The sequence below is a fragment of the Oncorhynchus mykiss genome, chromosome 9 (assembly GCF_013265735.2).
Source record: "Oncorhynchus mykiss isolate Arlee chromosome 9, USDA_OmykA_1.1, whole genome shotgun sequence".
Classification (NCBI taxonomy): domain Eukaryota; kingdom Metazoa; phylum Chordata; class Actinopteri; order Salmoniformes; family Salmonidae; genus Oncorhynchus; species Oncorhynchus mykiss.
In genome coordinates this window covers 11721819-11740137 of record NC_048573.1, presented here as the reverse complement: position 1 = coordinate 11740137, position 18319 = coordinate 11721819, and positions in this window count along the sequence as shown.

Here is an 18319-nt window from a genome sequence, read left to right as displayed (position 1 = left end):
TGAGTGTTATGACGTAGAGTTCAAACAAAGTGTTACCGGTTAGTTTTTATTCTTGTTGTTTGGAAACGTTTAGATGAATGTTGTCGGTAAACATTTCATTCAGTTCTGTTCTGTCTCCTGCATGTTTTCATGTATGATGATCGTCAAAGGAGTCAGTCACAGAAAGGGACATTACTAAAACCACACAGGAGAACAAAGTAGCGTGAGCACAGCTCAACTCAATGACTTGGGGCTATTGAAAGGAGTATTATATCAGCCTGCATACATGGTGGTTGTAATGACAGCAACGTCTACCGATCAGCCGACCGACAAGGTCCCTGAGTTCCTGTTTGGGACTGTTGGCATTATACAGTTCTGTGAGGGAGTAACACACACACACACAGATAACACACACACACAGATACAAACACACAGATATACAGATACAAACACACAGATATATACACACACACACACACATAGATGTACACACACACACAGATACACACCCAGATATCCACACACACACACATAGATATACACACACACACATAGATATACACACACACACATAGATGTACACAGATACACACCCAGATATACACACACACACACAGATATACACACACACACACACATAGATATACACACAAACACACACTCACATAGATATATATACACACACACACACAGATATACACACAAACACACTCACATAGATATACACACACACAGACACACATAGGTATATACACACACACACACACACACATAGATACACACACTCACATAGATATATATACACACACACACATAGATATACACACAAACACACACACTCATATAGATATACACACACTCACTCACATAGATATACACACACATGCATAGATATGCACACAAAATACTGTTGATATACACACACATGCACACAGGGAGCGTTGGGATTGTGTGCTGGTTTACATGTATTTACACGTCATCACAGGAGTGAGATATATACACACACAGATATATATACACACACACACACATAGATATTTTTTATTTATTTGATTTAACCAGGAAGGGCTCATTGAGATTAAAATCTATTTTTCAAGAGCGCCCTGGTCAAGATGGGCAGCACCAAGTCATTACAAAAATATTACAGACAGACAACATGAAAAACTACAAGTAATCTAGTAAAAACCATTGAATTCATAAGAGTATAAAACAATAAATTAAAAACATTGACAGGTCAGGGAATCAGCCTCAAAATCCTTCATCAGTGATTTAAAAACACCAATCGGGACAAGTTCTTCCAGTTTAAAAGTATTTTGTAAGGGGTTCCAAGACGATGGCGCAGAGTACATAAAAGCCCTTTTACCAAATTCAGTTCGGACATTTGGAACAGTTAGCAGGATAAAGTCCAGCGAACGAAGAGAGTACCCACCACATTTCTGAACTATAAAAATGCACAAATTAAAAGGCAGTAAACCCAAAATGGCTTTGTAAATAAAAGTATACCAGTGACTGAGCCTACGAGTGACTAGAGAAGGCCAGCCAACCCTGGTATACAAAGTGCCGTTGTGCGTAAGGGTTTTGCAGTTTAAAATAAATCACAAAGTGCCATGGTAAAGAGTGTCAGTTGATCTCAAACACTGAGCGGAAGCATTCATATATAAAATGTCCCCATAGTCTAGTAAAGGCATAAATGTAGCTGACACTAGCCTCCTTCTGGCTTCAAAAGAAAAACAGGCCTTATTCCTAAAATAAAATCACAATTTCAGCTTCAATTTATTTGTAAGTTGTTGAATGTGCAATTTAAAAGAGAGGCCGTCAAATCAATCAGGGTAGATTTATCTGGGCATTTAAGATTTGGGCGAGTGGGTGAGTTAATCAACTGGGTAAGATTCATAGAATTACAAAACATACACACACACACACACACACACACACACACACATAAATATACACACACACACACTCACATAGATATACACACACACACACACACATAGATATACACACACACACAAACTCACATAGATATACACACACACACACACAGATATACACAAACACACACACATGTGAAAACAAGACTCCCCAAATTTTATCAGCATATCGATTGCGCAACCAGGGGAGGAAAGACCTTGGACCATTGTTACTCTAACTTCCGCGACGCATATAAGGCCCTGCCCCGCCCCCCTTTCGGAAAAGCTGACCACGACTCCATTTTGTTGATCCCTGCCTACAGACAGAAACTAAAACAAGAGGCTCCCACGCTGAGGTCTGTCCAACGCTGGTCCGAACAAGCTGACTCCACACTCCAAGACTGCTTCCATCACGTGGACTGGGAGATGTTTCGTATTGCGTCAGATAACAACATTGACGAATACGCTGATTCGGTGTGCGAGTTCATTAGAACGTGCGTTGAAGATGTCGTTCCCATAGCAACGATTAAAACATTCCCTAACCAGAAACCGTGGATTGATGGCAGCATTCGTGTGAAACTGAAAGCGCGAACCACTGCTTTTAATCAGGGCAAGGTGTCTGGTAACATGACCGAATACAAACAGTGCAACTATTCCCTCCGCAAGGCTATCAAACAAGCTAAGCGCCAGTACAGAGACAAAGTAGAATCTCAATTCAACGGCTCAGACACAAGAGGCATGTGGCAGGGTCTACAGTCAATCACGGACTACAGGAAGAAACCCAGCCCAGTCACGGACCAGGATGTCTTGCTCCCAGGCAGACTAAATAACTTTTTTGCCCGCTTTGAGGACAATACAGTGCCACTGACACGGCCTGCAACGAAAACATGCGGTCTCTCCTTCACTGCAGCCGAGGTGAGTAAGACATTTAAACGTGTTAACCCTCGCAAGGCTGCAGGCCCAGATGGCATCCCCAGCCGCGCCCTCAGAGCATGCGCAGACCAGCTGGCCGGTGTGTTTACGGACATATTCAATCAATCCCTATACCAGTCTGCTGTTCCCACATGCTTCAAGAGGGCCACCATTGTTCCTGTTCCCAAGAAAGCTAAGGTAACTGAGCTAAATGACTACCGCCCCGTAGCACTCACATCCGTCATCATGAAGTGCTTTGAGAGACTAGTCAAGGACCATATCACCTCCACCCTACCTGACACCCTAGACCCACTCCAATTTGCTTACCGCCCAAATAGGTCCACAGACGATGCAATCTCAACCACACTGCACACTGCCCTAACCCATCTGGACAAGAGGAATACCTATGTGAGAATGCTGTTCATCGACTACAGCTCGGCATTCAACACCATAGTACCCTCCAAGCTCGTCATCAAGCTCGAGACCCTGGGTCTCGACCCCGCCCTGTGCAACTGGGTACTGGACTTCCTGACGGGCCGCCCCCAGGTGGTGAGGGTAGGCAACAACATCTCCTCCCCGCTGATCCTCAACACTGGGGCCCCACAAGGTTGCGTTCTGAGCCCTCTCCTGTACTCCCTGTTCACCCACGACTGCGTGGCCACGCACGCCTCCAACTCAATCATCAAGTTTGCGGACGACACAACAGTGGTAGGCTTGATTACCAACAACGATGAGACGGCCTACAGGGAGGAGGTGAGGGCCCTCGGAGTGTGGTGTCAGGAAAACAACCTCACACTCAACGTCAACAAAACTAAGGAGATGATTGTGGACTTCAGGAAACAGCAGAGGGAACACCCCCCTATCCACATCGATGGAACAGTAGTGGAGAGGGTAGCAAGTTTTAAGTTCCTCGGCATACACATCACAGACAAACTGAATTGGTCCACTCACACAGACAGCATCGTGAAGAAGGCGCAGCAGCGCCTCTTCAACCTCAGGAGGCTGAAGAAATTCGGCTTGTCACCAAAAGCACTCACAAACTTCTACAGATGCACAATCGAGAGCATCCTGGCGGGCTGTATCACCGCCTGGTATGGCAACTGCACCGCCCTCAACCGTAAGGCTCTCCAGAGGGTAGTGAGGTCTGCACAACGCATCACCGGGGGCAAACTACCTGCCCTCCAGGACACCTACACCACCCGATGTCACAGGAAGGCCATAAAGATCATCAAGGACATCAACCACCCGAGCCACTGCCTGTTCACCCCGCTATCATCCAGAAGGCGAGGTCAGTACAGGTGCATCAAAGCTGGGACCGAGAGACTGAAAAACAGCTTCTATCTCAAGGCCATCAGACTGTTAAACAGCCACCACTAACACTGAGTGGCTGCTGCCAACACACTGACACTGACTCAACTCCAGCCACTTTAATAATGGGAATTGATGGGAAATGATGTAAATATATCACTAGCCACTTTAAACAATGCTACCTTATATAAATGTTACTTACCCTACATTATTCATCTCATATGCATACGTATATACTGTACTCTATATCATCGACGGTATCCTTATGTAATACATGTATCACTAGCCACTTTATACTATACTATGCCACTTTGTTTACATACTCATCTCATTTGTACATACTGTACCCGATACCATCTACTGTATCTTGCCTATGCTGCTCTGTACCATCACTCATTCATATATCCTTATGTACATATTCTTTATCCCCTTACACTGTGTACAAGACAGTAGTTTTGGAATTGTTAGTTAGATTACTTGTTATTACTGCATTGTCGGAACTAGAAGCACAAGCATTTCGCTACACTCGCATTAACATCTGCTAACCATGTGTATGTGACAAATAAAATTTGATTTGATTTGATTTGATATAGACATACACACACACAGATATACACAAACACACACACACATGCATAGATATGCACACACATAATGTAGATATACACACACATACACACTGGGAGCGTTGGGATTGTGTGCTGGTTTACATGCATTTACACGTCGTCACAGGAGTGAGTTTGATGTCACTTCCTTTTGACGTTCTATTCTACAATAATTTTCTATTGACTAAACAGGTTGTCAATGATACATACATATGTAGATGTGCTAGTGCTATTTTGCATGTAGCTGTATCTATAGATTAATTAAATAAGTAGCTATATGCGTAATGTATTTAGCACGGATGTAAATTGTATACATTGCCTGGTTGCTGTGAGGTGTGTGTGTGCGTGTGTGTGATTTGCCCTGGTCAGAGTTTGCCTAAACCAAATGTCTAGATCAGCAAAATAGGAGGAAGGGGGAGGAAGGAACAGTGACAGTATGTAACAGATATAACAGATATATAGCAAATAGGAGGAAGGGGGAGGAAGGGACAGTGACAGTATGTAACAGATATAACAGATATATAGCAAATAGGAGGAAGGGACAGTGACAGTATGTAACAGATATAACAGATATATAGCAAATAGGAGGAAGGGGGAGGAAGGAACAGTGACAGTATGTAACAGATATAACAGATATAACATATATATAGCAAATAGGAGGAAGGGGGAGGAAGGAACAGTGACAGTATGTAACAGATATAACAGATATATAGCAAATAGGAGGAAGGGGGAGGAAGGGACAGTGACAGTATGTAACAGATATAACAGATATATAGCAAATAGGAGGAAGGGGGAGGAAGGGACAGTGACAGTATGTAACAGATATAACAGATATATAGCAAATAGGAGGAAGGGGGAGGAAGGGACAGTGACAGTATGTAACAGATATAACAGATATATAGCAAATAGGAGGAAGGGGGAGGAAGGAACAGTGACAGTATGTAACAGATATAACAGATATATAGCAAATAGGAGGAAGGGACAGTGACAGTATGTAACAGATATAACATATATATAGCAAATAGGAGGAAGGGGGAGGAAGGAACAGTGACAGTATGTAACAGATATAACAGATATATAGCAAATAGGAGGAAGGAACAGTGACAGTATGTAACAGATATAACAGATATAACAGATATATAGCAAATAGGAGGAAGGGACAGTGACAGTATGTAACAGATATAACAGATATATAGCAAATAGGAGGAAGGGGGAGGAAGGAACAGTGACAGTATGTAACAGATATAACAGATATATAGCAAATAGGAGGAAGGGACAGTGACAGTATGTAACAGATATAACATATATATAGCAAATAGGAGGAAGGGGGAGGAAGGAACAGTGACAGTATGTAACAGATATAACAGATATATAGCAAATAGGAGGAAGGAACAGTGACAGTATGTAACAGATATAACAGATATAACAGATATATAGCAAATAGGAGGAAGGGGGAGGAAGGGACAGTGACAGTATGTAACAGATATAACAGATATAACAGATATATAGCAAATAGGAGGAAGGGGGAGGAAGGGACAGTGACAGTATGTAACAGATATAACAGATATATAGCAAATAGGAGGAAGGGGGAGGAAGGGACAGTGACAGTATGTAACAGATGTAACAGATATAACATATATATAGCAAATAGGAGGAAGGGACAGTGACAGTATGTAACAGATATAACAGATATATAGCAAATAGGAGGAAGGGGGAGGAAGGAACAGTGACAGTATGTAACAGATATAACAGATATAACAGATATATAGCAAATAGGAGGAAGGGGGAGGAAGGGACAGTGACAGTATGTAACAGATATAACAGATATAACATATATATAGCAAATAGGAGGAAGGGACAGTGACAGTATGTAACAGATATAACAGATATATAGCAAATAGGAGGAAGGGGGAGGAAGGAACAGTGACAGTATGTAACAGATATAACAGATATATAGCAAATAGGAGGAAGGGGGAGGAAGGGACAGTGACAGTATGTAACAGATATAACAGATATATAGCAAATAGGAGGAAGGGACAGTGACAGTATGTAACAGATATAACAGATATATAGCAAATAGGAGGAAGGGGGAGGAAGGGACAGTGACAGTATGTAACAGATGTAACAGATATAACAGATATATAGCAAATAGGAGGAAGGGGGAGGAAGGAACAGTGACAGTATGTAACAGATATAACAGATATAACAGATATATAGCAAATAGGAGGAAGGGGGAGGAAGGGACAGTGACAGTATGTAACAGATATAACATATATATAGCAAATAGGAGGAAGGGGGAGGAAGGAACAGTGACAGTATGTAACAGATATAACAGATATATAGCAAATAGGAGGAAGGGGGAGGAAGGAACAGTGACAGTATGTAACAGATATAACAGATATAACAGATATATAGCAAATAGGAGGAAGGGGGAGGAAGGGACAGTGACAGTATGTAACAGATATAACATATATATAGCAAATAGGAGGAAGGGGGAGGAAGGAACAGTGACAGTATGTAACAGATATAACAGATATATAGCAAATAGGAGGAAGGGGGAGGAAGGAACAGTGACAGTATGTAACAGATATAACAGATATATAGCAAATAGGAGGAAGGAACAGTGACAGTATGTAACAGATATAACATATATATAGCAAATAGGAGGAAGGGGGAGGAAGGAACAGTGACAGTATGTAACAGATATAACATATATATAGCAAATAGGAGGAAGGGGGAGGAAGGAACAGTGACAGTATGTAACAGATATAACAGATATAACAGATATATAGCAAATAGGAGGAAGGAACAGTGACAGTATGTAACAGATATAACAGATATAACAGATATATAGCAAATAGGAGGAAGGAACAGTGACAGTATGTAACAGATATAACAGATATAACAGATATATAGCAAATAGGAGGAAGGAACAGTGACAGTATGTAACAGATATAACATATATATAGCAAATAGGAGGAAGGGGGAGGAAGGGACAGTGACAGTATGTAACAGATATAACAGATATATAGCAAATAGGAGGAAGGGGGAGGAAGGGACAGTGACAGTATGTAACAGATATAACAGATATAACATATATATAGCAAATAGGAGGAAGGGGGAGGAAGGGACAGTGACAGTATGTAACAGATATAACAGATATAACATATATATAGCAAATAGGAGGAAGGGGGAGGAAGGGACAGTGACAGTATGTAACAGATATAACAGATATAACATATATATAGCAAATAGGAGGAAGGGGGAGGAAGGGACAGTGACAGTATGTAACAGATATAACAGATATATAGCAAATAGGAGGAAGGGGGAGGAAGGGACAGTGACAGTATGTAACAGATATAACAGATATATAGCAAATAGGAGGAAGGGGGAGGAAGGGACAGTGACAGTATGTAACAGATATAACAGATATATAGCAAATAGGAGGAAGGGGGAGGAAGGAACAGTGACAGTATGTAACAGATATAACAGATATAACAGATATATAGCAAATAGGAGGAAGGAACAGTGACAGTATGTAACAGATATAACATATATATAGCAAATAGGAGGAAGGGGGAGGAAGGGACAGTGACAGTATGTAACAGATATAACAGATATATAGCAAATAGGAGGAAGGGGGAGGAAGGGACAGTGACAGTATGTAACAGATATAACAGATATATAGCAAATAGGAGGAAGGGGGAGGAAGGGACAGTGACAGTATGTAACAGATGTAACAGATATAACATATATATAGCAAATAGGAGGAAGGGGGAGGAAGGAACAGTGACAGTATGTAACAGATATAACAGATATAACAGATATATAGCAAATAGGAGGAAGGGGGAGGAAGGGACAGTGACAGTATGTAACAGATATAACAGATATATAGCAAATAGGAGGAAGGGGGAGGAAGGGACAGTGACAGTATGTAACAGATATAACAGATATATAGCAAATAGGAGGAAGGGGGAGGAAGGAACAGTGACAGTATGTAACAGATATAACAGATATATAGCAAATAGGAGGAAGGGGGAGGAAGGAACAGTGACAGTATGTAACAGATATAACAGATATATAGCAAATAGGAGGAAGGGGGAGGAAGGGACAGTGACAGTATGTAACAGATATAACAGATATATAGCAAATAGGAGGAAGGGACAGTGACAGTATGTAACAGATATAACAGATATATAGCAAATAGGAGGAAGGGGGAGGAAGGGACAGTGACAGTATGTAACAGATATAACAGATATATAGCAAATAGGAGGAAGGGACAGTGACAGTATGTAACAGATATAACAGATATATAGCAAATAGGAGGAAGGGGGAGGAAGGAACAGTGACAGTATGTAACAGATATAACAGATATATAGCAAATAGGAGGAAGGGGGAGGAAGGGACAGTGACAGTATGTAACAGATATAACAGATATATAGCAAATAGGAGGAAGGGGGAGGAAGGAACAGTGACAGTATGTAACAGATATAACAGATATATAGCAAATAGGAGGAAGGGGGAGGAAGGAACAGTGACAGTATGTAACAGATATAACAGATATATAGCAAATAGGAGGAAGGGGGAGGAAGGGACAGTGACAGTATGTAACAGATATAACAGATATATAGCAAATAGGAGGAAGGGGGAGGAAGGGACAGTGACAGTATGTAACAGATATAACAGATATATAGCAAATAGGAGGAAGGGACAGTGACAGTATGTAACAGATATAACAGATATATAGCAAATAGGAGGAAGGGACAGTGACAGTATGTAACAGATATAACAGATATATAGCAAATAGGAGGAAGGGACAGTGACAGTATGTAACAGATATAACAGATATAACAGATATATAGCAAATAGGAGGAAGGGGGAGGAAGGAACAGTGACAGTATGTAACAGATATAACAGATATATAGCAAATAGGAGGAAGGGGGAGGAAGGGACAGTGACAGTATGTAACAGATATAACAGATATATAGCAAATAGGAGGAAGGGACAGTGACAGTATGTAACAGATATAACAGATATATAGCAAATAGGAGGAAGGGGGAGGAAGGGACAGTGACAGTATGTAACAGATATAACAGATATATAGCAAATAGGAGGAAGGGGGAGGAAGGAACAGTGACAGTATGTAACAGATATAACAGATATATAGCAAATAGGAGGAAGGGGGAGGAAGGGACAGTGACAGTATGTAACAGATATAACAGATATATAGCAAATAGGAGGAAGGGGGAGGAAGGAACAGTGACAGTATGTAACAGATATAACAGATATAACAGATATATAGCAAATAGGAGGAAGGGGGAGGAAGGGACAGTGACAGTATGTAACAGATATAACAGATATATAGCAAATAGGAGGAAGGGACAGTGACAGTATGTAACAGATATAACAGATATATAGCAAATAGGAGGAAGGGGGAGGAAGGAACAGTGACAGTATGTAACAGATATAACAGATATATAGCAAATAGGAGGAAGGGGGAGGAAGGGACAGTGACAGTATGTAACAGATATAACAGATATATAGCAAATAGGAGGAAGGGGGAGGAAGGGACAGTGACAGTATGTAACAGATATAACAGATATATAGCAAATAGGAGGAAGGGACAGTGACAGTATGTAACAGATATAACAGATATATAGCAAATAGGAGGAAGGGGGAGGAAGGGACAGTGACAGTATGTAACAGATATAACAGATATATAGCAAATAGGAGGAAGGGACAGTGACAGTATGTAACAGATATAACAGATATATAGCAAATAGGAGGAAGGGGGAGGAAGGAACAGTGACAGTATGTAACAGATATAACAGATATATAGCAAATAGGAGGAAGGGGGAGGAAGGGACAGTGACAGTATGTAACAGATATAACAGATATAACAGATATATAGCAAATAGGAGGAAGGGGGAGGAAGGGACAGTGACAGTATGTAACAGATATAACAGATATATAGCAAATAGGAGGAAGGGACAGTGACAGTATGTAACAGATATAACAGATATATAGCAAATAGGAGGAAGGGACAGTGACAGTATGTAACAGATATAACAGATATATAGCAAATAGGAGGAAGGGACAGTGACAGTATGTAACAGATATAACAGATATATAGCAAATAGGAGGAAGGGGGAGGAAGGAACAGTGACAGTATGTAACAGATATAACAGATATATAGCAAATAGGAGGAAAGGGGAGGAAGGGACAGTGACAGTATGTAACAGATATAACAGATATATAGCAAATAGGAGGAAGGGACAGTGACAGTATGTAACAGATATAACAGATATATAGCAAATAGGAGGAAGGGGGAGGAAGGGACAGTGACAGTATGTAACAGATATAACAGATATAACAGATATATAGCAAATAGGAGGAAGGGGGAGGAAGGGACAGTGACAGTATGTAACAGATGTAACAGATATAACAGATATATAGCAAATAGGAGGAAGGGGGAGGAAGGAACAGTGACAGTATGTAACAGATATAACAGATATATAGCAAATAGGAGGAAGGGGGAGGAAGGGACAGTGACAGTATGTAACAGATGTAACAGATATAACAGATATATAGCAAATAGGAGGAAGGGGGAGGAAGGAACAGTGACAGTATGTAACAGATATAACAGATATAACAGATATATAGCAAATAGGAGGAAGGGGGAGGAAGGGACAGTGACAGTATGTAACAGATATAACAGATATATAGCAAATAGGAGGAAGGGGGAGGAAGGAACAGTGACAGGATGTAACAGATATAACAGATATATAGCAAATAGGAGGAAGGGGGAGGAAGGGACAGTGACAGTATGTAACAGATATAACAGATATATAGCAAATAGGAGGAAGGGGGAGGAAGGGACAGTGACAGTATGTAACAGATATAACAGATATATAGCAAATAGGAGGAAGGGGGAGGAAGGAACAGTGACAGTATGTAACAGATATAACAGATATATAGCAAATAGGAGGAAGGGGGAGGAAGGGACAGTGACAGTATGTAACAGATATAACAGATATATAGCAAATAGGAGGAAGGGACAGTGACAGTATGTAACAGATATAACAGATATAACAGATATATAGCAAATGGTGTGAATACATATGCACGCAACACTTTTCAGTTAAAAAAATAATCATCTTTAGAAATAGATCTTTTTTTCATTTCACTTCACCAATTTGGACTATTTTGTGTATGTCCATTACATGAAATCCAAATAAAAATCCATTTAAATTACAGGTTGCAATGCAAGAAAATAGGAAAAATGCCAATACTTTTGCAAGGCATGGTACATTCTATAATATATATATATATATATATATATATATATATATATATATATATATATATATATATATACAGTGCCTTGCGAAAGTATTCGGCCCCCTTGAACTTTGCGACCTTTTTTCCACATTTCAGGCTTCAAACATAAAGATATAAAACTGTATTTTTTTGTGAAGAATCAACAACAAGTGGGACACAATCATGAAGTGGAACGACATTTATTGGATATTTCAAACTTTTTTAACAAATCAAAAACTGAAAAATTGGGCATGCAAAATTATTCAGCCCCCTTAAGTTAATACTTTGTAGCGCCACCTTTTGCTGCGATTACAGCTGTAAGTCGCTTGGGGTATGTCTCTATCAGTTTTGCACATCGAGAGACTGACATTTTTTCCCATTCCTCCTTGCAAAACAGCTCGAGCTCAGTGAGGTTGGATGGAGAGCATTTGTGAACAGCAGTTTTCAGTTCTTTCCACAGATTCTCGATTGGATTCAGGTCTGGACTTTGACTTGGCCATTCTAACACCTGGATATGTTTATTTTTGAACCATTCCATTGTAGATTTTGCTTTATGTTTTGGATCATTGTCTTGTTGGAAGACAAATCTCCGTCCCAGTCTCAGGTCTTTTGCAGACTCCATCAGGTTTTCTTCCAGAATGGTCCTGTATTTGGCTCCATCCATCTTCCCATCAAATTTAACCATCTTCCCTGTCCCTGGTGAAGAAAAGCAGGCCCAAACCATGATGCTGCCACCACCATGTTTGACAGTGGGGATGGTGTGTTCAGGGTGATGTGCTGTGTTGCTTTTACGCCAAACATAACGTTTTGCATTGTTGCCAAAAAGTTCCATTTTGGTTTCATCTGACCAGAGCACCTTCTTCCACATGTTTGGTGTGTCTCCCAGGTGGCTTGTGGCAAACTTTAAACAACACTTTTTATGGATATCTTTAAGAAATGGCTTTCTTCTTGCCACTCTTCCATAAAGGCCAGATTTGTGCAAAATACTTTTGTTTGTTTTTTGTTGTCCTATGGACAGAGTCTCCCACCTCAGCTGTAGATCTCTGCAGTTCATCCAGAGTGATCATGGGCCTCTTGGCTGCATCTCTGATCAGTCTTCTCCTTGCATGAGCTGAAAGTTTAGAGGGACGGCCAGGTCTTGGTAGATTTGCAGTGGTCTGATACTCCTTCCATTTCAATATTATCGCTTGCACAGTGCTCCTTGGGATGTTTAAAGCTTGGGAAATCTTTTTGTATCCAAATCCGGCTTTAAACTTCTTCACAACAGTATCTCGGACCTGCCTGGTGTGTTCCTTGTTCTTCATGATGCTCTCTGCGCTTTTAACGGACCTCTGAGACTATCACAGTGCAGGTGCATTTATACGGAGACTTGATTACACACAGGTGGATTGTATTTATCATCATTAGTCATTTAGGTCAACATTGGATCATTCAGAGATCCTCACTGAACTTCTGGAGAGAGTTTGCTGCACTGAAAGTAAAGGGGCTGAATAATTTTGCACGCCCAATTTTTCAGTTTTTGATTTGTTAAAAAAGTTTGAAATATCCAATAAATGTCGTTCCACTTCATGATTGTGTCCCACTTGTTGTTGATTCTTCACAAAAAAATACAGTTTTATATCTTTATGTTTGAAGCCTGAAATGTGGCAAAAGGTCGCAAAGTTCAAGGGGGCCGAATACTTTCGCAAGGCACTGTATATATATCTATATACAGTTGAAGTCGGAGGTTTACATACACTTAGGTTGGAGTCATTAAAACTCATTTTTCAACCACTCCACAAATTTCTTGTTAACAAACTATAGTTTTGGCAAGTCGGTTAGGACATCTACTTTGTGCATGACACAAGTAATCTTTCCAACAATTATTAACAGACAGATTATTTCACTTATAATTCACTGTATCACAAATCCAGTGGGTCAGAAGTTTACATACACAAAGTTGACTGTGCCTTTAAACAGCTTGGAAAATTCCAGAAAATTATTTCATGGCTTTAGAAGCTTCTGATAGCCTAACTGACATAATTTGAGTCAATTGGAGGTGTACCTGTGGATGTATTTCAAGGCCTACCTTCAAACTCAGTGCCTCTTTTCTTGACATCATGGGAATATCAAAATCAGGCAATACCTCAGAAAAAAAATTGTAGACCTCCACAAGTCTGGTTCATCCTTGGGAGCAATTTCCAAATGCCTGAAGGTACCACGTTCATCTGTACAAACTTTAGTACACAAATATAAACACCATGGGACCATGCAGCCATCATACCTCTCAGGAAGGAGACGCGTTCTGTCTCCTAAAGATGAACGTACTTTGGTGCGAAAAGTGCAAATCAATCCCAGAACAACAGTAAAGGACTTTGTGAAGATGCTGGAGGAAACAGGGGCAAAAGTATCTATATCCACAGTAAAACAAGTCCTATATCGACATAACCTGAAAGGCCACTCAGCAAGGAAGAATCCACTGCTCCAAAACCACCATAAAAAAGCCAGACTACGGTTTGCAACTGCACATGGGGACAAAGATCGTACTTTTTGGAGAAATGTCCTCTGGTCTGATGAAACAAAAATAGAACCGTTATGTTTGGAGGAAAATGGGGGAGGCTTGCAAGCCGAAGAACACCATCCCAACCGTGAAGCACGGGGGTGGCGGCATCATGTTGTGGGGGTGCTTTGCTGCAGGGGGGACTGGTGCACTTCACAAAATAGATGGCATCATGAGAGAGGAAGATTATGTGGATATATTGAAGCAGCATCTCAAGACAACAATCAGGAAGTTAAAGCTTGGTCGCAAATGGGTCTTCCAAATGGACAATGACCCCAAGCATACTTCCAAAGTTGTGTCAAAATGGCGTAAGGACAACAAAGTCAAGGTATTGGAGTGGCCATCACAAAGCCCTGACCTCAATCCTATAGAAAATTTGTGGGCAGAACTGAAAAAGCGTGTGCGGGCAATGAGGCCTACAAACCTGACTCAGTTACACCAGCTCTGTCAGGAGGAATGGCAATGCTACCAAATACTAATTGAGCGTATGTAAACTTCTGACCCACTGGGAATGTGATGAAAGAAATAAAAGCTGAAATAAATCATTCTCTCTTCTATTATTCTGACATTTCACTATCTTAAAATAAAGTTGTGATCCTAACTGACCAAGACAGGGAATTAACTGACCAAGACAGGATTAAATGTCAGGAATTGTGAAAAACTGAGTTTATATGTATATGTAAACTTCCGACTTCAACTGTTTATATATATATATATACAGTGGGGAGAACAAGTATTTGATACACTGCCGACTTTGCAGGTTTTCCTACTTACAAAGCATGTAGAGGTCTGTATTTTTTATCATCAACTGTGAGAGACGGAATCTAAAACAAAAATCCAGAAAATCACATTGTATGATTTTTAAGTAATTCCTTTGCATTTTATTGCATGACATAAGTATTTGATCATCTACCAACCAGTAAGAATTCCGACTCTCACAGACCTGTTAGTTTTTCTTTAAGAAGCCCTCCTGTTCTCCACTCATTACCTGTATTAACTGCACCTGTTTGAACTCGTTACCTGTATAAAAGACACCTGTCCACACACTCAATCAAACAGACTCCAACCTCTCCACAATGGCCAAGACCAGAGAGGTTGTAAGGACATCAGGGATAAAATTGTAGACCTGCACAAGGCTGGGATGGGCTACAGGACAATAGGCAAGCAGCTTGGTGAGAAGGCAACAACTGTTGGCGCAATTATTAGAAAATGGATGAAGTTCAAGATGACGGTCAATCACCCTCGGTCTGGGGCTCCATGCAGGATCTTACCTCGTAGGGCATCAATGATCATGAGGAAGGTGAGGGATCAGCCCAGAATTACACGGCAGGACCGGGTCCATGACCTGAAGAGAGCTGGGACCACAGTCTCAAAGAAAACCATTAGTAACACACTACGCCGTCATGGATTAAAATCCTGCAGCGCACGCAAGGTCCCCCTGCTCAAGCCAGCGCATGTCCAGGCCCGTCTGAAGTTTGCCAATGACCATCTGGATGATCCAGAGGAGGAATGGGAGAAGGTCATGTGGTCTGATGAAACAAAAACAGAGCTTTTTGATCTAAACTCCACTCGCCGTGTTTGGAGGAAGAAGAAGGATGAGTACAACCCCAAGAACACCATCCCAACTGTGAAGCATGGAGGTGAAAACATTATTCTTTGGGGATGCTTTTCTGCAAAGGGGACAGGACGACTGCACCGTATTGAGGGGAGGATGGATGGAGCCATGCATCGCGAGATCTTGGCCAATAACCTCCTTCCCTCAGTAAGAACATTGAAGATGGGTCGTGGCTGGGTCTTCCAGCATGACAACGACCCGAAACACACAGCCAGGGCAACTAAGGAGTGGCTCCGTAAGCAGCATCTCAAGGTCCTGGAGTGGCCTAGCCAGTCTCCAGACCTGAACCCAATAGATAATCTTTGAAGGGAGCTGAAAGTCCGTATTGCCCAGCGACAGCCCCGAAACCTGAAGGATCTGGAGAAGGTCTGTATGGATTAGTGGGCCAAAATCCCTGCTGCAGTGTGTGCAAACCTGGTCAAGAACTACAGGAAACGTATGATCTCTGGAATTGCAAACAAAGGTTTCTGTACCAAATATTAAGTTCAGCTTTTCTGATGTATCAAATACTTATGTCATGTAATAAAAAGCAAATTAATTACTTAAAAATCATACAATGTGATTTTCTGGATTTTTGTTTTAGATTCCATCTCTCACAGTTGAAGTGTACCTATGATAAAAAAATTACAGTTACTTAAATGCCCTTGCTGATGGAAGGAGGTTTTCACTCAAAATCTCACAATATATGGCCCCATTCATTCTTTCCTTTACACGGATCAGTCGTCCTGGTCCCATTGCAGAAAAATAGCCCTAAAGCATGATGTTTCCACCCCCATGCTTCACAGTAGGTATAGTGTTCTTTGGATGCAACTCAGCATTCTTTGTCCTCCAAACACGACGAGTTGAGTTTTTACCAAAAAGTTATATTTTGGTTTCATCTGACCATATGCCATTCTCCCAATCTTCTTCTGGATCATCCAAATGCTCTCTAGCAAACTTCAGACGGGCCTGGACATGTACTGGCTTAAGCTGGGGGACACGTCTGGCACTGCAGGATTTGAGTCCCTGGCGGCGTAGTGTGTTACTGATGGTAGGCTTTTTTACTTTGGTCCCAGCTCTCTGCAGGTCATTCACTAGGTCCCCCCGTGTGGTTCTGGGATTTTGGCTCACCGTTCTTGTGATCATTTTAACCCCACGGGGTGAGATCTTGCGTGGAGCCCCAGATCGAAGGAGATTATCAGTGGTCTTGTATGTCTTCCATTTCCTAATAATTGCTCCCACAGTTGATTTCTTCAAACCAAGCTGCTTACCTATTGCAGATTCAGTCTTCCCAGCCTGGTGCAGGTCTACAATTTTGTTTTTGGTGTCCTTTGACAGCTCTTTGGTCTTTGGTCTTGGCCATAGTGGAGTTTGGAGTGTGACTGTTTGAGGTTGTGGACAGGTGACATGATGACTCCTTGCTGTCCCCAGTCCACCTGGCCGTGCTGCTGCTCCAGTTCCAACTGTTCTGCCTGTGATTATTATTATTTATTAACATTTATGAACATTTGAACATCTTGGCCATGTTCTGTTAAAATCTCCACTCTTGTAGGTGACCAAATACTTATTTTCCACCATAATTTGCAAATAAATTCATTAAAAATCCTACAATGTGATTTTCTGGATTTGTTTTCTTCTCATTTTGTCTGTCATAGTTGAAGTGTACCTATGATCTTTTTAAGTGGGAGAACTTGGACAATTGGTGGCTGACTAAACACTTTTTTGCCCCACTGTATGTGTGTGTATTTTTCATAATACTTTATTTTAGCAGGAAAGATATTACAGTTCATATATACTTGACTTAACATGGAATGGGGTTGTACATTCTAGAATATATATATATATTTTTTACAGTTCATACATATCAGACAACATCAAAGCTGGGTAGAGAGCAGCCAAAGACCCAAATCTCATATTTATAACAATATTTCTACAATCTAGAGACCACAGTGATGTCACAAGCACTTGTCAGGAACTATGGATAATGGGACCTACTCTACTTTGTCCTTCCGTTTGCGCAAATGAAAGTGAGGTGAGACTGGTGGACCGTAAAGACCTAGCTTAGGTTGTTGTTGCTTTTAGTTCTGAGCTCTGGGTAAATTATAATTTTGGTTGTGTAAGTACATATACTAATCTGCTGTTTGAATGG